This window comes from Phascolarctos cinereus, unplaced genomic scaffold, assembly GCF_003287225.1.
Source record: "Phascolarctos cinereus isolate Bilbo 61053 unplaced genomic scaffold, phaCin_HiC Scaffold_2;HRSCAF=192, whole genome shotgun sequence".
Classification (NCBI taxonomy): domain Eukaryota; kingdom Metazoa; phylum Chordata; class Mammalia; order Diprotodontia; family Phascolarctidae; genus Phascolarctos; species Phascolarctos cinereus.
Genome location: NW_027555625.1, coordinates 298,553,361 through 298,580,978, shown reverse-complemented (window position 1 = coordinate 298,580,978; position 27,618 = coordinate 298,553,361). Strand labels below are relative to the sequence as shown.

General features: G+C 41.0%; 1 protein-coding gene across 4 annotated transcripts in view; it reads right to left on the bottom strand.

Annotated features, from left to right (window-relative positions):
* Positions 1-27,618, bottom strand: part of MAPKAP1 (MAPK associated protein 1) — a 319,648-nt gene that overhangs the window by 10,310 nt on the left and 281,720 nt on the right. The gene's annotated exons all lie outside the window — the stretch shown is intronic.

Below are 27,618 nucleotides of genomic sequence, written 5' to 3'. Positions count from 1 at the left end.
ATTTTAATTTTGCCCCTGCTATTAGCTGTGTGACCTTGGGCAAATCACGGAACTTCTCTGAGTCTCAGTTTCTTCATCTGTAAAATGGGGATGGTAATACCTGTAGCACTTGCCTCCTGGAGCAAGATGATCCATGTAAATATTTTGCAAACCTTACAGTCCTTTATACATGTCATTATGCCTATTATCCCTTCTAATCCATCCTTTACATGCTCTAAGAATGATTTTTCTTCTGCAAAGACATGGGTCATGTTACTCCTTTGCCCCAAAACTTTGGTAAAGTTGGGATCACAGATCCAAGAGTTGGAAGGGACCTCAGAGATCACTTAGTCCAACCTCTTCATTTTGCACATGAGGAAATTCAGGCCTAGGGAGGTTAAGGGACTTGCCCATGGTTACACAGGTAGTATCAGGGATGGGATTTGAACTTGGGTCACAACTGCAGAGCCAGGGCTCTTTCCCCTGTAATACTTGTTGCCTCCTCTACCTGGAATTCAAAGCTCTCCACAATCTGGAACCAGCCTCCTTTGCCGCCACGTCTCATACACTCAGCTTAGCCATAGTGGACTTCTCAGCACCACCCTCCCCATATACTCTTTGTGCTTCCCCACTTCCAGGCCTTGGTAATGATACTTCAAGTCCAGCGTCATGGCTGCTGCTGCTGCTGCCACATTATTTTTCAAAGGTTAAAGGGAAAAACCCTGAGCCCCAGAGTACCTTTCTGCTAATCAGTGGAGGGGCTGGGACTTGAACCAGGTTTCCTGATTCCAGGATTCATTTTTGACTCCATCACACCATGCTCAAGTAGGAAATGCAAAATCAAAACCCCAAACCAAAGGAAGCTCAAAATCACCCATCAAATGGCATGTTGACGTCTACTCAGCTCTGGAGTCCATTTTCTGCTGAAGTGCCTTGTTGGAGCTACTTTAGGAAACTATTCACAATGCAATAATTACACAGAGAAGGGAGGAGGGGCATTAAAAAAAAAGTTTTGTAATAGGCCAATTAACCCCAGAATGATTACTGTAAAAATAAAATCACCGTGGTTAAAAGAGGATGACTGTGTAGCCGGAAGGAGAAACAGCCAATGGTAATTCTATTACTGGGTTCTGTTCCAGATGATGCTAACAGTGACATAACAACACTAACAAAGGCTGCTCTTTGCTGCTTTAAGGTTTACAAAGTCCTTTCTTCATAACAGCTGTGTAAGGTCTATTGTTTCCATGAGACAGAGGGACTGGGCCCCTCATCCCGGTAACACAGCTGGTGTGCAGCAGAGCAGGCACAGCTGACTCCAGTGCAGGACTCTTTCCTGCAGCACATGGCAGAAGGTAATTGGGATTCCACACTGGATGTGTGTGCTCCTGCGTGTACCCGTGCATGGAGCGGTGGCTTGAATGAGTATGCTCTATGACCTGACCTAGCCACCCTCATCTGTACAATGGGGATAATGATCCTTTCAACACCTGTCTGACAGGACTGTGGTGAGAAAAGTGCTTTAAAAACCACACAGCACTGTGAAGCTAGGAGCTACTATTATTATATGAGAAGCAACTGAGGGAGATGGGGAAAAATGATTAACCACTCTAGTCTAAAACAATGTAAATATCAGGGACACTGGTAGAGGGGTAGAACAGGTAGTCAGAGGACTAAATTTGAAGTCAGGAAGGCTTAGATTAAAATCCTGCCTCCCACATTTATCAGCTGTGTGATCATGAACACGTCGTTTCACTTCTCTGAGCCTTGGTTTGTTCACTTGTAAAATGGGGATACTTTGGAGAAGTGCTTATCTCACAAGGTTACTGTGGGATTCAAATGCAATCAGGTATATACAGTATTTTGCAAACCTCTGAATGCTACATAAACACCCTCTATTATTATGGCTGATAATAACCTAGTCTTTTTCTTGACAGCCTATTGTGTACAAAGTCCTATATTAGGCCCTGAGAGAGACAGGATATTTGGATAAGGTCCTTGTCCTCACTAAGCTTACAGCCCAGTCAGGGGATGGTACAAAGTCCCAAGCAAGGTTATTCTCTCAATTGAATGGGTGAAAAACCAAATAAAACCAAATACTGTTATGCAGTTTTCTTTTCTTCTATCTAAGGATGTATAATTTCATTATCATCCCCAAATCTCAAAGCCAGAAGTGACCACAGAAGAGATCTAGTCCAAACCATAACTGAATGGGATTTTTTTTTAAACCACATCCCCTCTGAGAGGTCACACAGCCTCCATCTAAGAACTTACAGTGATGGGATTTTCAGATGTTCTTCACTGACACAGAATTCAACCCTTCCATGCCTTAATCCTCTGATGGTGCTGAGCTTCTCTGTAGTTAGGCAGACAGACAGACAGACAGACACACACACACACACACAGTCCAATTGCTGAGACCTTCATCAAAGCCCTTCCAGTGCGGCAGGTCCTACCAGAGGCTGTGCTTCCCTGGCAGAGCCCTTGAGAATACAGTGTCACTTCCATGCCATCAGGACGCATCAGAGCCTGAGTTAGAATGGAGGACTGCTCTCTTAGAAATTAAAATTCGACATAATACTTCATATTAACCCCTTTCATCAATTTTCCTGTTAATTTATGCAGCACCCTGGTAAGAGTTATTAATTAATTAATAATATATCACCCACATTACTGTAAGTTCACCTCTTTCCCGGAGAAATCTTATTAGAGTCTTTATTTACAGTAGCTAATTCTTCAGATCACCAAAAATAAACTGATCTATGTTGTAAATTTGTGGCCAGAGAATTTCAGTCCTCTGTATTTTATCCTGGTACATTAATGAAACATCATTAAGATACACTAATCATGACTGTAAATTCTGCCCTGAAAAATTAGCTAATAATTTTCTAAAAACCACTTTAAATTACTTGATAAATTAAGTTTTTGTGGGGCTAAATGTTGGTGCTCTCAAATGAAAGTGAATCAGTGTGGCTTTGGATGAGGAGCTGAATTTGGCATCAGAGAGTCAAACATCCTTAATGTGCAAACATGTAGGAAACATGGGAGGAGATCTATCTAGTGAAGTCATAGCCATATATGATGAGGCCACAATCTAGAAGACATGGGTCAAGTTACAGGAGATAGCATTACAAAGAACATGACCAGAATCCTATGAGAAGGAATTCTCCTGAAAGGGAATCTAGTCAAACCTGTATCTGATCAGGAATCCCTTTCGGCGAGTGGTTCTCCAGGCTCTACTTGGAGGTCTTAGGTAATAAGAAATCCACTGCCTCTGGAGAGAGTCCATGACATGAAGACATTATTGAACTGTCATTAAGTAAGGTTCCCTCACACTGAGCTGAAATCTGCTTCTGCAGCCTGCACACACTGAATGCAGTTCTGCCTGTTAGTACCAATAAATACAAGTTCTTCACTGCATTCTTCAATGTGATGATACTTCAAATGCTTGTCTAATATAGTCTCATGCCACAGGAACACTGACTTCTAGAGTTGTACAAGACCTCCGCAACCATCCATTTCAATCTCCTCATTTTATAGACAAGGAAAATGAGGACCAGAGAGGTTAAGGGATTTGCCCAGAGTCCCACAGGGAGTTAAGAGGTGGAGCTAAGATTTGAACACCGATCTTTGAACTCTAAACTCATTATTCTTTTCATGAACTTTATCTCCTGTAGGTCATCTCTTCTTCAGGCTAAACACTTCCAGGCACTTCAACTCATCCTCTCATGCCATGGTCTCTAGTCTCTCTAGCTTGTCTGTTCTTCTTCTTCATCATCAGCATCATCATTTATATAATGCTTTAAGGCTTGCCAAGTGCTTTACAAACATCATCTCGTTTGACCCTCACAACAATCCTGGGAGGTTGGTGCTATTATTATCATCGCTATTTTACAAATGAGGAAACTGAGGCAAACAGAGGTTAAGTGACTTGCCCAGGTCACCCAGCTCTGAAATCAGGTCTCCATGACTCCAGGTTTAGCAGTCTATGCACTGAGAGACCTAGCTGCCTCTCAAATATGGCACACAGAAGTGGGCACAATACTCCAGACAGAGGGTGGCCTAGGACAAATACAGGAAGCTCTCACTTTCCTTCTTCTTGACATCAGGCTATCTAGCAAAGAAAACTGCTATCCTGAAGGGCACAACACTTAGGCAGCTAGAGATCATCACAGAATCCCAGGATTGGAAGGGGCTTGAAGGGTTCAAGGTCTGTGGTACTGAACATATCTGGGTCCTTGGGTCATTTACACCACCTATTCCTATTTGTCACTTCTCTCCAACCTCCTACCACCCTCCCACCTCCCCACCCCCACCATTAGATCTTTGAGTGATCTTTATTTTTTAAAATAACTGACTCAAGAATCATTAATATGATTATATTAGAAGAAACATCCATTTTGACATTCAAAGTAGATCCATATTTCCTTCTCTCCTCCTACCCCAACCCCCCTCATATTCTTTCTCCTAATGCATGTTTGCAGGACCAGTTAATGACAGTAGGGGGAGTTTACCTGTACTTATGTGCCTCTAGTTCTCTCTGAATTTCCCTCTGAGAGCTGTAGTAGAGATACACTGGACCACAAGTCAGAATACTTGCTTGTGTCACTAACCTGTTGTGTACACTCACTTTCCTTCTCTGGGTCTAAGTTTCCCCTTATACATGAAATAAATGGGTTGGATAAGATGGTCTTGAAGGTCCCTTCCAGTTCTAATGTTCTATGACTTTATCAAGATTTCTTGGGGACTAAATTTTCAAGAAACATTTTATTTAAGGGAACTTATGATCATAGAACTTTCAGGGCCTTAGCATGTAGTTTATGTAAGAGACAAAATTTTAGGGAAAAAAAATTGCCATCAAGTGCAAAATGTAAGTAAAATGGAGTTTCAGAACCTGAGTTCAAATCCCCAAATCCTTCTGGGCCTTGGTTTTCCCATTTCTGATGGAAGGAGGTAGACTTTGACATTCTGAGTTCTAATATCACACGTGCCTTGTTTAAGATCTCTTCTAACATCCTGTGTTCTAAGGTCCCTTCCTTTGGCTTTCTAAGGTAGCTTTCAGCTCTAACAACAGTGGAAAAAGGAATAGATTTGGAGGACATGGATTCAAATCCTAGTTCTGCCACATACTCTGTATGACCTTGGGCAAGCCAATTAACCTCTCTGGGCTTTAGTTTTTTCATTTGTAAAATGAGGAAATTGGACAAGATCAGAGATTCTCAACCTTTTTTAGCATCATGGACCCCTGAAATTTGAAACCTATGGATCCCTTCTCAGAATAATGTTTTTTAAATGTGCAAAATAAATAGAAAGCCAATTATACTGAAGTACAGGTACAGAAATACTGAAAAAAGAAACCACAGATTTACGGACCCTAGGTCAAGAACCCCCGGGTGATCTCTAAATATCTTCCAGGCTCTAAATCTAGGTTTCTAAGTTGCAATATCCCAAGGCTTTAAACAGTCTATATTTTAAGTGCCCCTTCAGCTCCAACATTACCTATTTTAAGGTCTCTTCTACTTCTAACATTCTGCCTTCTGAGATCTCTCCTATCTTTACCATTCTATGTTTTAAGGTCCCTTCTGCCACTAACATTCTAACATTCAGCATTTTATGATCTAATGTATAGATGCACGCTAGACAGGCAGCATGGTATAAAGGAAGAAGCACTGCATTTGGAGTTCCAAATATCAACTCCTTCATGAACTGGAATAAGTTATTTAACCTCTTTGTGTTTCAGTTTCCATTTGTTCAAAATGAGGGAGCTGGTCTACAGTATCTCTGAGATCCTTTCTAACACTGTATGCTCCATTTTCTTTTAAGATTTTAGATTCAAAAGCTCCTTTGAAGCGTAACATTCTCTGACCTAAGGGTTTTTTCCCCCCCTAATCTTGACGTTTCATGATCTATAACATTTTGTGATTCTAAGAGGTACCAAAGTAGGGCCCTGGACTAGTTTGTGATCACTATCGCTTGGAATGAGGATCTGGCTTGTTGACTCTATGGACATGTTCTTTCCCGCTGTCTCCCCCTTCCCCTCCCCCCAACTATGAAATGTGTTTCAGGACTTCAATTTTGGTTTTTAGGAGAAAGTACTAGAAACTGATAGGAAGGGAGTGAGGAGGGAGAGGAAGGCAGGAAAGCTGGTGAAACAGGGATGACAGTGTTGTAGGTGGATGAGGGAAGCCTGTGCTAATGGACTGTGGTGTGGCCACCACATAGCAGCCTGATGGTGCTCACCAGTCTCTGTGGCTTCCCTGTTCACAGCCCCCAATTAGTATTCACCTGGGACCCCCATCTGAAAAACAATGGAAACTGACAGAAATAATGGAGAAATGTGCCCAACTCTCACCATGCCTCCCTTACACCTGTGATTTATTTGCTCTTTCTAGCTCTAGCATTCACACAGCTGACAGAAGCAAAATGTAGAACTTTATTTCAAGTACTTATTTGGGGATTTTAAAGAGTCAGCCCTTTTACTGACAATTACAGAGCAATAGATGTCAATAACAGTGTTATATACTATGGAACAGGAAGCAAAAAACCATCAGTCACTAGGGATGTCCCCCTTTGCTCTCCCTCCTTGTCCTCTTGAAGAAATTCAGAAAGAGAACCAGAGGGTTCATAAATACAGGTATAACCCACCTACTGTCATTAACTGGTGCCACAAAAATACAACATTAAGGGAAACAACGTTAGAAGGGGCAGCCAGTTCCAGAGGAGCAATGTTCACCCACGCTGAGAAGCAACGGGGCAAGGAGGTTAGTGGTCACAAGAGTTAATATCACATGGGCTCAAGTGTTTGGGTCAGATCACTGCTGATTATTCAATTTACATCTTGGCTGACTGATATTCCTGGCCAGCTTTATGTAATGCAGTGGAAAGAACACAGCCTTGGAGTCAGGAGAGCCGTTTCCCAAGTTTTGGCTTCTTTTTCTGTAAAACTGGGGTAATAAAACCTCACCCTGTAGGGTTATGGGATGAGTGTACTTTGTACACTTTTAAGTGTTGGAGAAATGGGTATCGTTAGTAGGACGTATTACTGCAAAAGAAATGTCTGGGGCAATGTTATGTGAGTCTGCTAACACAAATCAGCATCAGCAGCAGTGTTCTGACCTGGTCCCTTCTGGCCAGTTGCCAAAATAATCTTCCTAATGCAAAAATCAGAGTATGTCCCTGCCTTATTCAAAGCTCTTTAATGGCTTCTACTGTCCTCAGCATAAAATACAAACTCTTATCCTGCCATTCAAGGCCTTCCAAACCTGGCTCCAACTTACCTTTCTGATTTATTTCATCCTATTCTCTTCATACATATTGTATTCTATCCTTTACAGACTACTAGTTGGTCCTTGACCTTGTTTAGCTGTCTCTTGCCTCTATTCCTTTGCATAGGCCACCTGTCACACCAGGAATGTATTCCTTTCTTATTTCTGCCTGTTTGAAATCTCTCCCTTCCTTGAAGACTCCAATCTGGTGTTACCCCTTCTTCTATGAACACCCCAGCTGAAAGTGATCTCAAATTTCCTAGAGTATTTGTGATATTCCAATCATGTAATGCCCTACACCTCATATCATATTTATTTATATGTCCCTGTCTTATAACTTCCTCTGCTTGTCCCCATTAGACTGTATGCATTTCAAAGGGAGGAAATGGCATTTTTCATTTGTATCCAAGCAATGAGTAATTACAGTGTCGGGCACATAGTAGGCTCTTAATAAATGTTTGCTAAATTGAAAAGTGTCTGTGTTGAGGGTGTGGCCACTCAAAACTCTTCTGCAGCAATACACAGCTGACAGACAACCTCGGGACAACTCCACCTGAAACCAAAACCTTATGGATAATGATAACCTACCTGAACTTATTCTTCAATGACTAAGATACTTCCACCTCATCATACACACCCCACCTCAATGATTCTCAATCCCCATTTGTCATTGTTCCAATCCCATTATCAGTTTCCCACTAATCTATCCCTTATTCCCATTGCCCTCCATTCAATACTGCCCCCCTCAATCCCCCTTCTCACTCTAAAGCTACCCTGCCCTCTGGGATCCCTGCTTGAATGGTAACAAACTAGCTTTCATCTTATATCCTTAAACATTTTCATTTCTTGCTTGCTCTTGAACTTACCTCTGGCTCCTTCCTGATGACCCAGCTTCCCTGGCTACCTTTTCCAGCACTAGTTGCACTTTTACTCATACCCTACCACTCCTTGATCATGGGGGGGGGGGGAAGAGTGTGTAAGAGAAGAGTTGGAATATTTCTCATGGCCACTTCCAGGATTCTCCTTCTACCACCACCACTCCATAACCTCTCCTTATCTGAGGTTCTTTAAAATACACCCACACCCACACACACACACCCATCAAGATTTTGGTAGCTATTGTCTAGAGATCTCCAGGACACTCTCCTTCCTCTGTCACTGAGTTCAGTGCTTGGTTCACAGTTTTTGGCTCCTTTACAACTCCTGCCCTCATACCAGGGATTTCAACATATATACTGATACTCCCTCAAACACCCTAACTTCCCAATTCCTCAACTTACTTATTTCCCAACACTTATTCTTCCATCCCATTAGGGTACACACAGAGATGGTCACACCTTTGATCTTGCCAACACCCACAAGTGTTCCACATTCATGTTCATGAAATTCCTTTATCTGATCGATCATAATCTATTGTCATTCTGCCTCTCTCTCTGCTTTGTGACTTCAAACCTGGTTCTTCCTCTTTTATCACACAACCTTCACCCCTCAGTTCTTTCTCAGACCATCACCCTTGCATTGTCTACACTCTCCTTTCCCCATCCTGACACCTTGGTGAATCACTGCAACTCTATGCTGTCCTCTTCTCTTGGTCCCTTTAGCCTATCAAAGATCTTCCCCTGCCCAAACCCAGCAATCCACCACCTTTGCCTCTACTCATGTGATTCAGCACAACACTGGAGAAAATCATGAGCCCACTGCAAGTTTATGTTACATAAATCTCAACTGGGCACTCATGGTGGCAAAGCAATCCTTTTATACTGTCCTGACCAATCAACTATGCTCCTCACCAAAGCAGTTTTTTCAAACATTTTTATCTATCCTCAAACCTTTCATACAAAATTTCCACTCCCCCTATTTTCTGAGTTGAGGACCCTGCTTCATACGTCACTGAAAAAATTGAGGCCATTTGGTATGAGCTCCCTCTTTCCCCCTCTTCCATCCTTCAGATGACTTTTTCTCACTATTTCCTTCTTTACTCCTGTTTCACATGAAGAAGTGGCCCTTCTATTTCCTGAGATGTCCACTAGTGACCCCTGTTCCACCTCAGTATCTCCAATAGACTGTCTCCTTGGTTATTCCTACCCCCACTAATCTTCAATCTCTCTCTACTAGCTATCTTTACAAATATGCCCATGTCTCCCCTGTCCTCAAAAAATTCACTACATATATTCATCCATACACCTCCCGCCCATATTGTCTTAGATCTCCTCCCTTTTATGGCTAAACTCCTTGAGTTAACAACAGGTGCCTCTATTTTCTTTCCTTTTTATTCTTTGCAGTCTGGATTCTGACCTCATCATTGAAGCTGCTCTCTCCAAAGTTACTGATGATCTCTTACTTGCCAAATAAAAAAGGCCTTTTCTCTAATCAACAGTGATTTAGAGCATTTTTTCATATGACTATAGATAACTTTGATTTCTTCTTCTGAAAACTGCCTGTTATATCTCTTGACCATTTATCAGTAGGGGAACGGCTCTTATTTTTATAAATTTGACTCATTTCTATATCTTATCAGAGAAACCTGCCATAGAAAATTTTGATATTACTTCACTGTCTATGGTACTTTTCTTTTTTTAAGCATAATGTAGTTCCCCTGATTATTTCCTTTAATGAGGTCTATTTTTACTTTTGCTTTGTCTGAGATCATGATTGCTACCCCTGCCATTTTTACCTCAGCTGAAGCATATTAGATTCTGCTCCAGCCTAAAGGTCTTTTCTCAATCATTGTCCTTCTTGACTTCTCTATAGCCTTTGATACTATCACCCTCTTTTTCTTAATACTCTCTTCTCTTTGTTTTCAGGACACTTCTCTCATTCTACTACTAGTCCTCTGTTTTCTTTGTTGGATCTTCATCTAGGTCATGCCCATTAACCATGCGTGTCTCCTAAGGTTCTATCCCGGGCACTCTTATTTTCTCCCTTTACGCTATTTTGCTTGGTGATGTCATCAGTTCCCATGAATTCAATTATCATCTCCACGCTGATGATTTTTAAATCTACTTATGCAGCCCTAATCTCTCTGCTAACCTAGAGTCTCACATCTCCAACTGCCTATTGGACAGCTTGCCCTGAATGTCCTGTGGACATCTTAAATTTAACCTGTCCAAAACTGAACTCGTTATCTATGCCCCCTCCCCCACTCTCCCTTACTGTCAAGGGCATCACCATCTTCCCAGTTGCCTAAGCTGCCATCCTTGACCCCTCATTATCTCTTACCTCTCTGCAGCTTACCCCTCACTGCCCCTCCACCCCTGCCATATCCAATCAGTTGTCAAGTTTTATCAATTTTAATTGAATCCTCTTTCATATATGCCCATCTCTCTCTTCTCTGCCATTGCCACCATCCTGGTATAGGCCCTCATTACTTCATATTTGGCACCCAGCACAGTACTTGGCACTTAAATGTTTGTTTACTGATGGATGCCCCAATATTCAGCTGCTTAGTCTCCTTGCCTCAAGTCTCTCTCTACTCCAATCCCGCCTCCACTCAGCTGTCAAAGCGATCCTTCAAAAATGCAGATGTCAGCAAGTTACCCTCCTAGTCAATAAATTCCAGGGGCTCCCTATTACCTCCAAGACTCAACTCTAAAATGGAGACAGTACTAGCATTTACCTCCCAGGGTTGTTGTGAGGATCAAATGAGATAATATTTGTTAAATGCTTAGCATGGTACCTGGCACATGGTACGCACTTAATCATTTCTCTCTCCCTCCCTTCTTTCCTTCCTATGACTTGAATGTACTTTTTCCTCACTTCCACCTCTTAGCCCTTCTACTTTCCTTCAAAGCTCAACTCAAGTGCCATAATGCCTTTTTTCATCTGTCAGCTGCTACACCCTCACCAATTATCATGCATTTATTGTGTATGTACTTTGTATATAGTTATATAGGTCCATGTCTCCCCTGATAGAACATAAGCTCCTTGAAGACAGAGACTTTCACTTTTTGTCTCTGTATCCCCAGTGCTTAATAAATGTTTGTTGTCCAACTGGCTCTTTTGGCTTCCACATCACACTAATGGTTTATATCAATAGTTTCTGACTCTTTGTTTTCATCTTTCAATTCAGAATTCATTGAAGAGAAATATGGTTAGGGATTTTTCACCTGTACCAATCTTATATCAATTAACAGAGAGGGTCCTGTTTGTGGAAGTAAAGGAATACTCCCAGGTAGGAAGGATCTTCACAACCTGGCAGGATTCAACTTCTTCAGACTTATTTTGCACAGCTCCCCCTCCCCCATATATCCCACCCTGCTACCCAAGACTAGACCTGTGTCCTGAGCACCTCCTGTTTTCTCCTATGTCCTTGCCTCTGCACTTTTACCTATGTCTACAATACTCCCTTCCATCTCTGATCTCAGAGTAACTCTTTGACCTTTGTAGTATAATTATTTGTGTGTGTATCATATTCTCTTCAATTCAACAAACACTTACTAGTGTTTACTGTGTGCAATGTCCTGTGCTCAGTGTTGAGAGTATAAGGATGGAAAATGACCGACTCTGCTCTGAAGATGCTTAAAGGATAATGAAGGGTGGGATGGAGAAACAGAATATAAACATAAAAGTCCCCAGGAATCTTAAGTCAGCCAGGAAGATACAGTAAGAGATTGTATGATTTTTTAGCAAAACTAATATTTAAGTGATAAGGGTCTCAAACTATATATATATATATATATATATATATATATATGAGATAACCCCTTCATCAGGTACTTCATCTATGGTTATTCAACCTAGATGTAATACATTAATTTAGATGAGCCCCACTCTAAGACATTTTGCACATGACTGCCAAAATAATCTTCCTAATGCAAATTCTATTCATAAGGATACTAACCCCAAGGGTCTAGTGGAAATTTCTGCATGTGGACACAAAGTTGATCTCTGCTCAGGATTTATCTATATTAATTTTGAGAAGTCAAAATCCCTTTCTGATTCTAGAATTCTGTGTTCTACCCAGAGGCATACACAAGCATGAAGCATGGACCAGGTGTGTCTGCACACAATGGTGTAAGGGTGTGGGGGGGGTGGTGGTAAAAGACATGCAATCCATTAGTTCTTTCCCTTCCCCTCAGGATTGAATTGCTCCCTACCTCCCAGGCTGTGGAAGTACCAAATGCTCATACTTCTGACATAACTGATGCAGCTTTTCAGATGTCTCCAAACTGCTCCTTGTTCCATTAGTTTAGTCTATTATGTTAGGATGACATTCAAAAACAGCACTTGGGTGCAATTAGTAAAGGAAAAAAACTCTTTCTATTGGTCATGACCCCCACAAGGGGAAGGGTCAATGATAATGCTCATCTCAGGGTGCGAGGGCACAACCAGGTCACACTATGGATGCCTATGGTTTTTATGTTCAGTGTTAAGGTCCTTTCCAGATCTAATATTCTATGAGATCTGGCTTGGTGGTGACCATGCTTTCCAGAACCTCTGGCCTCTCAGGCACAGGTCTTGTCTTCATCTTTAACTTCATACCTGCTGGGCCTGATATATGGACAGCCTAAGGAGGACTGGAGCAGTCTTAGCTAGGGTAGTAATAGTAAATATAACATTAAAAGGTAGCACACCTATTTGAAGAGCATGTTCATTTGCAGACCTCAAAATTACAATCCGGATACAAAAAAATGCATTTGTGTCTACAGTTTTTCAAAGCAAAGTGAAATGGTCTCTCGAGACAATGGAGTGTAATGCTTTGGCAGCAACTAATTCGCACTACCAATGTCAGAAGGACAGACGCTGGCCTTCCTGCCCTGTAATTTATCTTCTGCTATATGAATTCTAACTAAAAAGAGAGGCTTTTGACCAATGCGGCCCAAGGTGCTGTTCTTGCAGGAACATCATCCTGGAACCACAGAGCAAACTAACAGGACAAGGAGTGGTTTGGGGGCATCCATCAATGTCTTAGCCATGTCAAAAGTAGGAGTACTTAGGATTTCTATAGCGTCAGGGGTGGAGGAGAATTCAACCCAACATATTTTTTTAAGTGCCTGTAGTATGGTGGAAAGAGTGCTGGAATGAGGGTGAGATGACTTAAAATCTCTGAGCCCCAGATCTTTGGCTTGTTAGCTGGGTGTTGATGGGCAGGTCATCTCGCTTCTCCAAGTCTGCTTACACCCCTGTGAGATGAAGATGCTAATCTCAGTACTCCTTCCCTAGCTTCCTTTATTGTCTGGCAAGTGCTTGGTAACCCTCCCTATACTACACAGACTAGTACCACCACATCTATAGGACAGAGATTACAAAACAATTTCTATCTGGATTTTCTCATTTGAGCCTTACAACAACCCCATCAGATAGAGTGCCAAGCATTATTATTGTTTTTGTGAGTTGTTGTGGGCAACAAAATTCATCCCCTAGTGGCCTACCCTCTGTGGACTTAGCCAGGCTGGTCCTTGGGAAGCAGACAAGCAGGCCACTGATGGCTCTGTACTGTAAGCCTTAATGTTGGTAAGGCCTGCTATGATGGCTCTACAGAACCCAAGATCTCTGTGCCTGGATTAGATATCAGAGGAAGCTGAGTGGAAGTTATTTATTTATTTTGGAAAGACAATTTAGGGCTTGGTAGGGATCAAAGGAAAACAGGTTTTTCTACCATTTCTCTCCAATTGTGAAATCCCCCTTTAGCACAGATCTTTTTTTGGGAGAGATTGTTCTCTGCTTTCTTTCCTCTCCCTCTCAGGCCAATCTCCCTAATAATATGTTCTCTCATGATACTGAAATCAGGCTGAAAAGAATTAGAAGAAATGATGATTAAAAGAGAGGAAAATGCAAATGAATGCAAATTTTCTATTATACCCAGATAACTGTTTTGTCATTATGAGCCCATAAGGCCCAAGTCAACAATAAAGTGACAAAAATAACTGGAAGAAGCTTTCTTTCTAAGGAAGGAAAAAGTCGTCTTTCCAATACAGGCTCAACTCCTCAAGTGGGTTTCTACTGTCACTTATCCTGACTCCAGGAAGTTTTCCCTGTTTATTACAAAGTGTGAAGGAAGAAAGAGTCTTAAAATAATTTAATAAAAATGCCCTGATCTTCCCCCTAAACTCTCACTGTGGGGTAGCAGTGACCCTGGGCTTAGAAGGGTTCTGCCTGGGGAATACAAGTTTCAAGCACATCCATGCAACTCAGAAAGGCTTTAAGAAGTAGCCCAGGGACAGAGACATAGTCTTTCCTAAGGACCAATATGGCTCAGTACAGTCTCATCACGGAAGAAGTCTCATCACCAGGGAATGGGTTTGTTTTTATTTTGCTCATAGCAGCTCAGAAAGTCCATCTACTAAGACCTTGAGGGGCTCTGATCGGTATTGGTGGAGGATGCACACTTATTTGTCTGGATCTTTGAAGAAATTAACACTGAATAACTTCAGCTTAACCAGTTTTTCCAAGTTAACATGGAAGTTGTTAGAAATTTCTTTAAATGACACCTGAGCATCTCAACAGAGCTTGATTTTTGTTATTACAGAAGTCCCAGTATCCATCCTCCTGGAATTTCTATTGGGTGGGGACCCCCCCCCAATAAACACATCTAATAACACATTTAACTACTTCAGAAATCATTCAATTTTCTGATATGCATTTTGTCAATAACACTGCTATCTTACCTTCCTCTAGAGCTTTGACCTTGTGATGCTGTCAGTGCAGATGGTATTATCACTTCTTTTAGGGGAAGAAAATGAGGCTCCAAGACGTGGAATGCAAGGTCACAAGGTTAGCCAGTGTCACTGCCTGAACTGCACCCTCTTTTCATTCTACTGTGCTGCCTTTTTCTCAGTGATATAAAAATGCACACACTAGTCCCACCTATCCTGTCCTAAATGGTAACTGTATTTTGGATAAGATAGGATTTTTCTTTTCTAAGTAACACTAAACCATTTCCAGCCCCTTTACCAAACCCTGCCCTCTGTGATCTCCCCCCTTCAGAGGTGATCAGACAAGCTGATAACAGAATCACGAAACTGGAAGGAAACTTAAGAGAATATTTAGTCTACCTCGTGCATTTTACAGAGAAGCCAAGAGTGCTCTTGCAGCCCAGCATGTAACACATTAGGGCTAGAAAGTACAGCAGAGATTACCTAGTCCAACCTTTTGATCTGGCCCCTGGTACAACAAGTCATCTTCCTAGGTTTGTAGACTTAGCCAAGTGTCCAGGATTCAGAGATCTTTCATGTGGTATCACTAACCCCCATCTGAATTTATTAAATAACTACTCATAGCAATGAATGTTCCTGCCTGGCTGAAGCTATCCAAAATTTATAGAGCATGTTCTTCAGTTCCATGATAGAGGGAAGTGAGTGTGTGATCTAGGAACCAGGTGCCCATTAAGAGAGAGTATACTGGACCAGGCATAGGTGTTTTGCATTTTCTGTGGAATGGATAATATGGTGAAACCTGGGGGCTGGCTACATTGATCTTTGATGTGCCAGACCCCATAAAAAATTACAATTTTTTTTAATGACATAACATATTGTTTTGGATATAGTTTATTTCCCTATATTAAGATCTCTTTAGACGTAAATAATAACACACACATATTAAGCAAGGCAATGTAATATAATGGAATGAATGCTGGATTTGGACTTGGGAAAGATCTGAGGCTAATCCTACCTCTGACACACAGTTGCTGTGTGACCATGGGCAAGTCACTGAATTTCTTTCAATCTCAGTTTCCCTTTCAACAAAATGGGGATAATAATACATGATCCTCATAGGGATACTATAAGAACAAATCAGATAATGTACATAAAGTGCTTTGCAAATCACAAATCGCTATGTAAATGTCAACTATTACTATTATTATTATTGTTATTATCATAACAGATTAGAGGTTGCCCTCGAATAAAGGCCTTATTCCTTAAAATGAGAACTCTGAGAAATGAAATAAGGGTACATAGGTACGCATTAAAAATAACTGTATGAAATTATTACATTAAAACAGTTTACTGTGAATATTTTCTTTCACCATTTCAAATCAAAAAGAGATGTTTTATTCATTTTTATCATCACTGCTCTTTGAATCACTTCATTGTCATTTCCTTCTTCCTGATGGTCCCACAATATGTCACCTTTATAAGAGCATGATTAGTGGCTGTGCTCTGGTTTTCTATAAGCTGCGAAGGAGCTGAAAGCTTTCCAGGACAAAAGAGTGGCCTGGATTCAGGCAAGTACGGTTATTTAATGACATGTTACAGCCTCGGGCTCCTCAGGAAAAAGGCAGGGCAAAGGAGCAGAAAGAACCCTGGATTTGAGTCTGGGCCTGCCTTTTTACTAGCTATGCAATCTGGGGAAAGTCAGCTTCTTCACCTGTCAAATGAAGTGGCTCAACCAGGTGATGGGGCAGACAGAACACTGGTTTTGGAATCTGTCAGAGGCTCTGAGTTTGAATCCTGGTGCTGCTACTTAGCATTGGTCTAAACTTGGACAAGACACTTTTCCTCTCTAAGCTTCAGTTTCCTCATCTGTAAAAAGAGACGAGATGGTCTCTTCAGGCTTGAACTCCCAAGAGCTCCCTCGGTCAGGTAGCTGTCTCAAGCCCATTTTCTCTCTGGAAAATGGGGATGAGAAAACTTGCACTATGCTCTTTACAGGGTTGCTGTGAGATCAGCTCTCTGTAAATCTAAATGCACCACAGAAATGGGAGTTGTTGCAGCTCTTATTGTTTGTGTTCTAGGACTCAGAAGCAGCCCACCACCCTGGCTCAGAATGGAGTCATGTAAGGTGCTCTGACCTTTGTCCTTTTTTAGATCCTCAAAGGGTTTTTCTCCTCTTGGAATCTCTGAAAACTGAGGCGGACTCTCCAGTTGCTGGAAACCTTCTCACCAGCAGCCCCCTTGTTTTGGAAGGAGACGATAAATAAATCAAAATGCACTAAGCACGGTTTCCACATGGCAATCGCCTTCTTCATTGCATGTGCCCCTCATCAATCATACTATTGTCTGCTTGAAAGGCGAGCCTTGTAAATGTCATATCCACTCAAGCCCAAGGAGAGGCAAATCAAAATGCAGTAAGGAGTTTTAATTGGATAGTGTAATTAAAGTAAAAAACCCCAGCAGACTCCCTTTGACAGGATAGATGAAGACCCCTTTTAATAGGGCTACGGAACATATTTGTTAAAAGGATGAGGCAATGCACGGCTTCTGATTGTGCTCCAGAGTGCTCTTATGAAAAGGCGATTCAATAACGGAGTATTTAATAAGTTAAGGTCAGTTCTGTTCCGCACTCATGCAGCATTTACTGTATACCACCTTCAATTTTGGAAATGGGCTTGTGTTAGGGCAGGAAAAAAATTCACCCTCCTTTGATTAAAAAGAGAGAGAGAGGTTTTAAGCACACATGTATACTACAGGAAAATACAAATTTCAAAACCTTTTCCAGGTCCTTGTTTAATATACAAAAAAAAAAAGGGTTGACAGTAGTGTGCTAGGAGTTAGAAGGCCTGGGTCTGAGTCCTGGCTCTATCACTTACTGCCCATGAGACTTTGGACAAATCTTTCACCTCTGTGGGCCAAAGTCTTGTCAATACAATGAGGCGTTAGACTATGGATCTCTAAGGATCCTTTCCAGTTCTAAATTTGATGTTGTAAAGTCTTGTTCAGTGTTAACATTCATGTTCTAAGGTCTCTTCCACCTATAACATTTTCTATGCTAAGGTGCTTGCTGGCACTACCATTCTTCGTTTTAGTGTCATAGAAAGGTGAAAGAGTATTGAGTTTGGAATCAGAAAACTTGGGTTCAGATCCAGGATCAGCTACTTACTGGCTGCATCATCCTGGGAAAATCACTTAAATCCTCTGGGCCTCAGTTTCCTCATCTGTAAAATAAAGAGGCTGGTCTCTAAGGCCTCTTTGGGCTCTAAATCCAACAATCCTGATACAGTTTATGTCTAAGGTCTTTTCCACTTCTAACAACCTATATTTCAGATTCTCTCACCCTGTGTTCCATGGTCCCTGCTATCATTCTGAAACAGGAACAACAGTTCTCATTCTGCCCCGTCACAGGGTCACCCCAGTAACTGATCACTGGGACCCAAACAGGACATCGGGCTTGAATTTCAACTTTTCATGTATTTAGTCTCAAAACCTATCTGACCTATGTCCAAAACCTACAGCTGTTTTAACCAACAGTAAGCAATGTCTATTTTCATTTTTTCTTTTCTGCATAGTGAAATAGAAGTCTATGTATGCAAAGAAAAAAAAAACAAAACAATAACCTATCCTCAAGAGTGTGCCTGGAACCAAATAGCTGGTTACCTCCTCTACCCCATGACCAGGCCACCTGCCAGGTCCACGTGGATATTTCCTGCCAAGGATGCAACTTGTGCAGTGAGGGAAGAAGAAAAGGTGGAAATGACAGGCAACAAGGCATACACTGTGTCATTCAGAATTCCACAGGAATAAAACCTAATCGGCCCTGTCCACTCTGTCACACATACATACTCTCTCTCTCTCTCTCTGTCTCTCTCTCTCTCTCTTCTCTTTCAGAGGTTCTTCCCAACATGAATAAAACACTAAGAATCAGGGGCAGTCACACTCTGCTGTAAGAATGTGCAAGATTGCTTGTAAATAAATACATAGGAGACAGCCTGGTGTGATACAAAAACTTAACATTTGAATATGAGTCCCCCCAAATCCAAATCCTAATCCTCTAGTCTTTCTACTACATCACCTGGGTTCGAGTCCCAGCTTCAATGCTTATTAGCAACAAATCCTATCCCTATAGATTCTCAAAATTCATGAAGCATCTTCTTTCTCACAGCCTCATGAAGTATTATCACCCCTCACTTTATGGATGGTAAAACTAAAGGGCAGAAAGTTTATGTGACTTACCCACAGTCACAGAGTGCCAAAGGTGGTATCTGAACTCATGGCTCTTGACTTTCAAGTTCAATGCTCTTTTCATTACATCATGCTAAGTTTGAGACCCAGCTGTGATATGAGAGTCATGTGAAAACAAAACACTTACTTCTCTGTACCTCAGTTTCTTCTAAAAAGATGATGATAATCTTTGTACTACTTCCCTATATAACTCACGGAGGTATGGGGAATAGAGGCCTTTGTAAATCATGAAAACACTAAAGAAATGGCACTTTTTATGATTATTAGAGGCTATTTTATGAATAGATGATAACTGTGCATTAAGACAAAGGTAGCCGGTACCGCCCATGTGATGGGGAAGGGGGAGCTATGCACTAGGGTGGAGTTACACATCCCTGGTCCAGATCATCTAGAAGGGGGTCTAAGAGGTTGGAGAAGAGGGCAGAGTATGAGGAAATAACATACCATCTTGTCATCCCTGGTCCAGATCATCTAGAAGGGGGTCTAAGAGGTTGGAGAAGAGGGCAGAGTATGAGGAAATAACATACCATCTTGTCAATCATCAAATACACACACACCACACACACACACACACACACACACACACACACACACACACACACAGCTGTGCCACTGTAGTTCAAGTTCTGGCAAATCCACACTGCAAGGCCAAGGATGCCGCAAGAGATTTCCTGTCATCTCAGGACTGAGGTGGATAAATTCAAAGAGGCTGATCACTAGGCTGGCCATGGGGTGATGAATTCCCAGCCACGGTAACTCACAAAGACCACCTACTAAGGTGAAATGGAACTGAGATCTGTGTCAGCAGAGGGGCAGGATATTGACAGAATCTCTGACTAGTGAAGTGGGTATGTACATACATATATAAAACATTAAAATTGATAGAGCACTTTAAATTTTGCTAAGGGCTTTCCTTACAACAACTCTGTGAAGTAGAAAGTGCAAGAATTGCCATTTCCATTTTACAGATGAGGAAAAGAAGGGAAAGGACTTGTCAAAGGTCACAGTGAATCCAGGTCTCCCTACTCCAAAGCCAGTGTTTTTCCTCACTATGCTTCCTCTTCAAAATCTCTACATAAAATACTTTCTTATTTAAACAGAATTTTGATACTGGGTTTACTCATATCTTGATTTTTCTTAAGTATCAGGCACTACTCTTATGATGCTTGCCTACCCTCTCACAATGAGGCTCTGTGTGTAAGCCTTTGACCATGCTAGGGCCAGGAATCGGTTTATCACATATAGCCCTGAAGGTACATCACATGTGGAAACTTGGTACCAAATTAAAACATCCAACCCCATCCTGGCTTAAATGAAAGCTACACCAAGGCATTTCAGCCATCAATTTGGCCACCACTTACGGCCAGTATGAATTCTGCAGGAAAAGCTATTTTCGTGCAGATGTGGAATTCAATGGCAAGCCTGCCTCATGTACTGGCATCAATCAACGCGCTGCCATCACTGGCAGCTCTCAACAGTAAGGCAGGTTCAAAGGTCATGGGATAAAGAAAAAGCCAAGCTCGGGTTCAGCTCTAATATCTCCTCACTGGAAGTCTTGCAAAAGTACCCCCTCCTGTATTAGCCTGGCTTTCATTAATCTTCTTGCCATCTTCTTTAACTAGCCATGCAGAACCGCTCGATAGCAAGACGTATAATGGGGAAGGCCCTGTGCCTATTACCAGGTTAACATTCTGTTAAGCCCCAATGTAACAATGGAATGGGGACCAAAGAAATCTTCCACAGTGGGGGGTGCAAACCAGGCAATTCAATTACAGCTCGGATATACCTGGTTATTTCTGACCTATAAAAAAATGAAGAGGCTTTTGTGTTTAAGCTGGCTTTGCTACGAAAGAAACCTACTGCCCTCCCCCTTGAAAACAATAGTGAGCTTTTCTATATAAAACAAATCAATGTAGACAAATCATTACTCAGTGGCTTTAATTTAATTAGCAAATTAGATCCACTACTTTACAGATCTTGTCAAGTACTTATGAAAAGGAAGGTTCACTTTAAGCTGGAGGGCAGGTGGCTCCTTCCCAAGGCCCATTTACCTCATCTTTCTACCATAAGCCCATCTTCAGCAGCTCCCATGCATCATCACTACAACTGAAAATAGGATGCTGATCTGGACAGTGCTTAAGAGACAAAGTACTGGTTCGTGGGGTGAGGAGACCTGTGATTGATCCTGAGTCTAATTCTTACTCGCTGTGTGAATTTGGTCAAATCACTTTCCCTCTCTGGGTTCCTGTTTCTTCATCTTTAAAATGGGGATAACAGTCCTTATGCTACCTGCCTCATAAAATTACTTAAATGGGAAAAATACTTCATAACATATGAATGGGAGTTATTATCATCATTAGAAATGATCTAGTCTAACGTCCTCATTTTATGTGTCAGGAAGCTGAACCCCAGAAAGGTTAAATGAACCAAACAAAAGTCAAACAGGTGTTAAGTATCAGGACTGAATTCTGAAGCCAGATTTCCTGACTCCAAATCCTAACTCTTTCCACTGCAACAAAACGATTTCGATAGTCTCCCTGAAGAGATCACAAGCAACCCTCACTTCTTTAAAAGGCCACGTGCTGGTCTGACCCTCGCCTCGGGCAGGCCTCATGCAGTGTCGTGTCTGGTTATGGGTACAAGACTAAAGTGTGTTTCATGAGAGGGTGACTGGGATGGGACTGACAGATGGTCATGCCATATAAGGTCCAGATCAAGGAACTGTTGATGTTCAGCATGGAGAAGAGAAGATGTGGTGGTGGGATGATGGGTATCCTCATGTATTTTGAAGTACTGCCATGTCGAAAAAGGATTAAACTTATTTCACTGGGTCTTAAAGAGCCACTCATGGGTAGAAGTTATAGGGAGGCAGCCTAACCTTAGAAGGAACTTCCTAACAATTAGAAAATGAACAGAATGGACTGCCTCAAGAGGTAATGAGTTTCTTGTCACCAGAATAGACACTAGCCTCTTTTTATGTAGAGATCAAATGATCCATTGTCATAGATATACTATAGAACAGTTGTGTCAAACCCCACAGAAATAGGGGCCATGAAACCATAAATAAGGATCCCTCCACATTGCATAATGACTAAGTTTTAAAATGTAATATTATCTATGTTTTGCTATATTTTTATTTATTTTGTTAAATATTTCCCAAATACATTTTAATCTGGTTCAGGCCACACTCAGCAGTGTGGTGGGCCAAGGGGGTGTGTGTTTGACGCCTCTGCTATGGAGGGAAATTTCTGATTCACGTGAGTCTGGACTACATGACCTCTAAGGAACCATTATACAGCAACAGTGGCCAAGTCATCTCTCTTCTCTGGGCCTCCCTCTGATCCTCTGTAAAACGGTGGGGCTGAACTACACGTTTTTCAAAGTTTCCTTTAAGCTTTAACATTCTGTGCTACATGTTCCAAGATGTTCTAAAAGTCCCTAACAATTCTGACATTCTATTGTCCTTTGAAGGTCTAACACTATACAGTCTAATATTCTATTTCCTAATGTTCTTCTGAGTGCTATCACTTGATAGTCCAAGATTCTTCCAAGCTCTGCTGTCTATCAGTCCTTTCCAGCCCTGAGATTCCAGGATTCTATGAACACACCAGTCACTCTGGCCCATTTTGAATACTAGCACAGTTTAGAGCAGAGAAGCTTTATTCTTGGTCCAAAAACATAACTGGCATTAACAGAATCAGATTTCATTTAAATTACACTATTGCAAGAGAACATAATCATATTACACCTATTATGCTGCTTCCTTAAGATGTTATATTATGTATACTTAATTGAGATACAAGACTCTTTTCAGCTATAAAAATGACAGCTACTTTATTAAGGTTTAAATCTTATTTCTTAATGATAGAATTCTTCCTTTCAGGACTCAAAATCTGCAGAATTTTCTGTAATAAAACCTTACCTCTGCTTGACTATAACTAGCCCTTTAAAATAATGCCAAATGGATTCTAATGGGGATCAGTTGAAAAGAAAGGCCAGTGGCTTGTGAGATGAAGTTGTAATACCCTATTCTTTAAAAAATCACATAAAAATGTGTTTTAAATTTTAAAAAAGCACACAGCCCGTATGGCTGCACAGAGTGGTGGAAAGAACACAGGAAATGGGGTCAAGAAAGCTGGGAAAAAATTTCAGCTCTGATCTTTACTAGCTGCGTCACCTTGGGCAAACCACTTTTACGTTCTCAGCCTTGGTTTCTTCATTTGTTTAAAAAAAAAAGGGCGTGACTAATATTTCTATTCACTAATTCACGAAATTAGGTTTGGACTTTGGAAAATTATGAAGCACTACAGAACTACGCTCGACTGACATCCAAGAAATATTAAAATAAGGTAGCCAAGACCTCTAGCACATGGGGTGGATCTTCCATGGAGGCTTTAAGGAAAGATAAGGATGAGAAACGCACAGGATGAGAGGGTATAGAGGGGGTCTACTTGGTGCCAGTCAAGGGAAACCCCACACTAACAGGAGAGTAATAGAAATGGAGCTGATATCCTTATTATTATTGCCTGTCAATACTTCAAAGACCTGTGATTTGGTGAGTGTGGGAATGCCTTCCATCAATGTAGACTGCAAAACAACTACAACTTATACTCCTAGAGGGTTGTATGAGGCTCAGGGAAGTGTTAGAAACAGGATCAGAAGCCAGGTCTTCTAGGCTCCCAGTTTAGCATTTAATCCATGATGTCACACTGCCACTCTCATTATTTTTGTACAACAATGAAAAAAAATGCAGTTGCCAGTTAAAAACCTCACAGAGTTCTAAGAATTGATTCCAATCCTCTGGGTTTATCACTGTGTAGTCCTGTCACATCCCCCAGTGCCTTTATCTGGAAGATGAAGGGGGAGGATTCCTACCAGTTTTCATAGGTTAGGCCTTAAGAGTCTATGTTCTTTTTTTTTTTTTTTTGGTTAGGCAATGGGGTTAAGTGACTTGCCCAGAGTAACACAGCTAGTGATGTTATGTGTCTGAGGCCACATTTGAACTCAGGTCCTTCTGACTTCAGGGCTGGTGCTCTATTCACACCTAGCTGCCCCCAAGAGTCTATGTTCTAAGGTCTCTTTCAATTATAACATTCTATGAGTCTAAGAGGGTGGTAAAACCAAGATGGGAAACTAATGTTGCCAATGCTAAAGAGAGCTTGGTTGTTTAGTCTCAATTCTATATTGGGATAGGAAGAATTTCTCACCTAGTTCCTTAAAGGGTTCACGTCAATATGCAAAAATTGAAAAAGCAACATGTCTATTTTGTTGCAGAATTCCAGCCCCCTTTTCACCCATGGGGGCTGGGTCATAAATCTTCCTTCGAACATGACTTAATGGTGAGAATTTGATGTTAAAGGGGTGAAAGCTGGACAATGGCTATTAATGAAGTATGGCTGCAGGGTCTCAGTCTTTCCCATACCACAGATGTATGTCATTATGTGTTTCATTACCAGCAGTCTGCTCATAGGGTGAAGTAATAGGATCACAGGATTTAGACCTTAGAGATCGACTATTTTAACTACCGTATTTTATAAATGAAGACTCAGGCCCAGGAAGATAAAGTGACTTGCCCAAAGTGACACAGCAAGGAAGGGACAGAGTGGAGATTCCAGCCTAGGTGCCCTGACTCCAAAGCCAATACTGCACTGTTTTTCCTTGACCTTCAACCAGTCCAACCTTCTCATTTTAGATGAGGAAACAGAAGTCAAGTGGGAGGAGGTAGACTTTATCAAGGGTACAAAGGCAGTATTCTGACTCTAAATCCATTGTTCTTTTCTCAATTCCAGACCACAATCACAGAATCTAATTTGGAAAGGACTGGAGGGGTCATCTAGTCTAACCTATGCTTGAGGGGGGATTCCCTGTAAAACATCTGCGACAAGCAGACATCGAGCCACTCTTTGAAAGCTCAGTCCATGTGCCAAGTCTATCATTCAGAGACTTTTGGAATATGGAGCTAATAAAACGAGGGTTGCTTTGCTTATGGTGTCCACCAGAGTGGCCTGACAACAATTTTCTAGACAAACAATACAGACTAGTACCTTAGAAGGTTCTTCAGTCATTTGTTTTTTGTTTAAAGATTTTCCAAGCCTGTCACATGACAGACAGAGAAGAGCTTTAGCATCTTCCCAACACTAATGCCAACAAAAATATAGCTATTTCATAAAGATCTCAGGGTATTTTCACAATTGCCTTATTTTTGTTCTGGCTTCAGCAAGACTAGGAAGCAGCACACTTAGGATGCAAGAGATAAAAACAGGGAAAAGAAAATATATTGCAGAACTCAAAAATCTTATCTATTTTCAGCCTGTGTCTTCACAATAATTCATTCAAGGAGGCTCCAAGAATAATTTTTGATGTAAACTCAGCTACGAACATACATCACTGAGCTGATAAGAATCACAGACTAAACTTATGAAATATAGTGAGGTTCATTCCTTTCATGGTGTTAAAATAACTTTTTTCAAAGGTTCAACAGATACAAAAGATAAAAAAGGGTTATCATTAATCCTCAAAAAAGGTCCCATAAATTCATTCAGTGGGCTGATGATGGTTTGAAGATGAACTTTTTAGATTTATTCACTGAATTAATTTGATAAAAGTACTGGAAGCCATAAAATAAAATAAACCACACAGCACACAAGCTGATTGGTTTAAATGTCTCTCTGTTTTGGTGTGGTACAAAATAATTCATTCTGAACCTATTGATTTAAAAACTCCCACCTCATCTAATAAAACATTGTAGTCATGGCAGGTAGTATGGTATAGTGGACTTGAGAGTCAGGAAGAATTGAGTTCTAAGTTCAAAACCCAGCTATGACATCAACTGGTTATATGACCTTGGGCAAATCACAACATTTCCCTAGGGCTGATTCCTCCTCATCTGTGAGATGACAATAGGGTTAGACGAGATGATCTGTAAGGACTCTTCTAGTTTTAGTGTACTTCATATGAATTCTTCTCCAATCCTTCCAAAGGCCTGATATTTCAACAGTGAGCATGCTCTTAACGGTGGGGAAAAGAGTCTTCATGAGAGGCCAAAGACGCCCCAAACAAACCCATGTCCTGGTGATGCTGAGCTTCCCAATGCTTAGCTAGACAGGTTATCAGTCATTCATTCATTCATTCAGTACACGGCCTATTGGTAGACCTGTCCTTGACGGTGTCCAGAGAGGCAGGACTTGCTGATACTTGTGCTCTAATAATTCAGGAGCACACTGAAGTTCCCCTACATGCTAAGGTCAATTTACCTAAAATGTAAGTCTATTAAATATGTATTTCTTGTGGAAATGAAATGACAACATGATCCCAATACATATGGGATACTCTTCACTCATTCTTTTTCCATCATCTCTAACCTTTTTGCCTTCACCCAAAACTGCTGCTAGATGAGAAGGGGTAAAATATACCCCCAAACTTGGCGTAGTTTTGTAGAAAAGTAAGAAAGACCTCACAATGTAGCAGGAAAAAATTACTGACCTTGGTGTCAGATAACTTGGATTTGAAATTTAGTTCTGATTCTTACTACTTATGTGACTTTTGGGCAAGTCACTTTCTCTGAGCCTCAGTCTCCTAATCTGAAAAAGGAAGGGGTCTGCAGAGATGAACTCTAAGTAAGATTCTTCCAGACATAAATCCTATAATCTTAAATAATTTCAATTCCATGAACCTGTTTTTCATTATCTGTAAAATGGAAATAATGCTGACTTACAAATCCTATTTCACATGGATATTGCAGGGTGAGTGCTTTGTATACCATGACATACCACAGAAATGGGAGCTACTATTATTTTTAAATACTCCAAAAGTCTTATTTTAAAGTACTTAAGGTAAGATAACAGAAGTACATTTTAAAAAATTCAATTAAAAGAACAAAATGGAGTCATTAGAATGAAGAGAATAGGCAGGTAGCTATCTGCAAGGCTGCCTACATTTTCTTATGTTGCCTGAAGAAGTGTCACGTATTACAAAGTGGATGGAGATCTGAGATATATGGCAAACAGTCTCTGTCATTTCTTACTTTTTCTTTGTCATACCACTCCTTGTGGACCTGGAGTATAAGTCCCAGTCCAGATACTAACTTGTGATGTGACTCTGAGTGAGTCACTTGGCCTCTTGGTTTCTGTTTCCTTCTCAATAAAATAAGGGCCCTGGCGTAGACGTTCTCTAAGGCGGTGCACCCCTGGGGGGCTCTGCAAGGGGTATGTAAAACTATATGAAGAACCAGAGCTAAGGCTAAAACTTTAATTATTTGAATTAGACTTATATAAACTATAATCTTGAAAGCACAAGTCACTTCACTAAATTCTTCAGTACATAATAAAGTAGCAAATATAACTTCTATAGATGGAATGTTTTGTGCATTTGTGCACTGCTATTTAAAAACCATATGCTGATACTGTTATGATTAATACAGATTAATTTGAAAGTTTTATTGGTTTTTGTCTCTCCTTAATCAATGGAATCAAACAGTAACTACTAGAATGTGAAGTTTTATGAACTTTTTCGATGTTAAAAGGAGGTCTGCTCACTTAAAA